The sequence below is a fragment of the Adiantum capillus-veneris genome, chromosome 17 (genome assembly GCF_014529385.1).
Source record: "Adiantum capillus-veneris isolate H3 chromosome 17, ASM1452938v2, whole genome shotgun sequence".
In the NCBI taxonomy this organism is placed as follows: domain Eukaryota; kingdom Viridiplantae; phylum Streptophyta; class Polypodiopsida; order Polypodiales; family Pteridaceae; genus Adiantum; species Adiantum capillus-veneris.
This window is the reverse complement of record NC_140947.1, coordinates 36,040,028-36,042,640: the sequence shown is the minus strand read 5'-3', so window position 1 is coordinate 36,042,640 and position 2,613 is coordinate 36,040,028. Positions and strand designations below refer to the sequence as shown.

The following is a 2,613-nucleotide window of genomic DNA, read 5'->3' as shown; positions in this document are numbered from 1 at the left end:
CGTTTGCGTATGTATTTGTATATATTTAGAACTGCTACACACACACACACACACACACACACACACACACACACACACACACACACACACACACACACACACACACACACACACACACACACACACACACACACACACACAATCGCGGCTCTCGCTATCATACTGTTCTGCTCAGAGACAATGCACGAAGGTGCCAACGCAAGGAGCTACTGGCATGTGGCAAGGAGCAGAATCCCTTCCAAACTCTTCCATATCTCCTAGAGGCAATCGATGTTGGAATGGTGGGCATGAAGGATAGGTTTGCATCCCACAGAATAAAGGGTTCCCATGCATTGATCATCGTTTGGGTTAGCGAGATCTCCAGTCCATACATGGCCATTGCCTTGAGGAAGATTTTCAATGGTGCCTGCTCCCGGGTTTGGACCGTTACCTTGACAATAAGCTTGTCCAAAGAACAAAGATGGAGTCTTTGATTTGGTGACCATTTTCCCGATACATGAGGGTGTTGTTTCTCGACAGCTGTGGGGCAATTCAACTCAGTGAAGTTGTAGTTGAGATCCACTACAATAGGGGTTCTATGCAAGGGATTGTGCTGGGCATCCTAGAGAGGATTTTTACTATCATTGTATATGGGTGGAAGAGTATACCCTGATGCAAAATTCCAATTCAAAATTGACAAGGCAAATGTCTCATCCTTGATGAGGCTAGCTAGAATTCTCTCATGAAAGTAGAGGTACCACCTATGCCAAGGAAAAAACAGCCAGGAATTGTGCACTTGGTACTTAATTTGAGTACCACTCTCATCATAAGTTGCATCACAAAAGACACAATGGACATTTACTTGTTGCAAATATTGGTGAGGATCGTTAACCAGGAGTTGGTAGAATAAGAAGTCCGACCTCAAACGTACTTTGCAATGTAAGAAGTCGCCTATTGTACTTCACAATGTAAGAAGAAGGACTTGGTGGGCGGAAAGGTGAGTGCACATGACCAGGTTTGTGGGGAGCTTGAAGTAAGTAATAGTGGTGGAAACAAGAAGGCAACAATTGACAAATGCAACACCATTTCCAGGGTTGGTAGGTGTCATACACAGCTTCAAATTTGGGGGTTGGATAGGGATGCAGTGAGCTGAATGTAAAGATTTCACTCTTGCCATGCCAAGCAAGATGGATCCCAGTAAGAGCTGTCATCGATCAAGCGTGAATAGGCCGCGGGGTAGAGAAGAAAAGAGAGTTGGGTTGCTCTTACTAATGAGGGAAGCACGTAAGCATCACCTATTGGAGGTGGCACATACTCTCTCTCTCTCTCTCTCTCTCTCTCTCTCTCTCTCTCTCTCTCTCTAAGCACACCATCGAAGCAAAGAGTTTGTCACACGTGGCCGAGGGGAGGGGCCGTATCCCTTCCCCTTTTATATAGGGTATAGAAGTATATAGATGCTAGTTGGTAGTAACGGCACCTTCTCTCTCTCTCTCTCTCTCTCTCTCAAAAAGGTAATTATTCCTTGAAAAAAGATTCATAACCATACATAGTATGTTACATGATCAATAAGATCATATTTTAATTGCAAAAACACTACTTCAAGAATAATGGTGATTCCTTGTTTTTTTTCTTTGCAAAACTCACAAATTGTGAGTGATATTGTATTAAAATAAAGCAAAAATTTTACAGCAGAAGACCCTGCTCATAATCGAGCCAAGGTGCCTAGAACCAACAACCATACATCCAAATCCACCACATCACAAGTAACCACAGTAGCCCATGTACATCGGCTGAGAAAGGGGAGCCACCCCGACCGACCAAACCAGCAACAACCATGGCTGAACAGGGTGCCACCCTCGATGAAAAAAACATACAACTTACATGCCAAAAAGGTGGTTGGGGCCCATAGTCCCCATCACCCAATAGGAGCTCGAGAGGTGCCACCACGGAGGCTCTTCTACCTGTAATGGAAATTGATTATTCTATATTTATTGCAGTTGACAGATGGAAAAAGCGCAACTGACACATGGCAAAAGCTAAGGCTAGGCGAAGATATCATATTTTATGCTCATTACAAGCTATGGCCATTTATGCCTGGCCGATCAATGTGTGTTCATTTTTGTAGACATGTAGTAGTGTTAGTGTGTATACGCGCTTCACCATGGGCACTTTTCTCCACTGGGTTTTTCCCCCTGGACATCTGGTGTGAAAGGACACCTTATCTCTTAGGGTCTCATATAAGCTTTGTAGCTCTGAGTTTGTATATACTCTATTATTCTAATACAGAGAGAGAGACTACAGAGATCTCGTACGCAAGCTCTGTGTCTTCTCCTTCTCCATCTTCTTCCTACTCTGAGTTGCTGTCTTCCTTCTGTTTCCTGTTTCATCATCTTCAACAATTGGTATCAGAGCAAGGTGATTTCTAGAGCCTCTACTTGCGTTTTCGCGTCCGCACGCGCAATCGCAGTTTTCATGCAGTTTTCGGAAAATTTGCTCGTGGGAGCATCCTCGACGTTCCGGGAGTATTCTGAGAAGGCGACTTGGGGTTTTACCCCCCTTTTGAAGCCGTTTGAGCCCTCAAAATTTTGTTCTGAGCAGCGTAGCAGAAGTTACTTTTCGGAGGCGTTTAGATAA

General features: G+C 44.2%; 1 pseudogene; it reads right to left on the bottom strand.

Moving 5' to 3' along the window:
- Positions 1–206: 206 nt before the first annotated feature.
- On the bottom strand, positions 207–1,815 carry LOC147437059 (polyphenol oxidase, chloroplastic-like; annotated as a pseudogene).
- Positions 1,816–2,613: the final 798 nt, after the last annotated feature.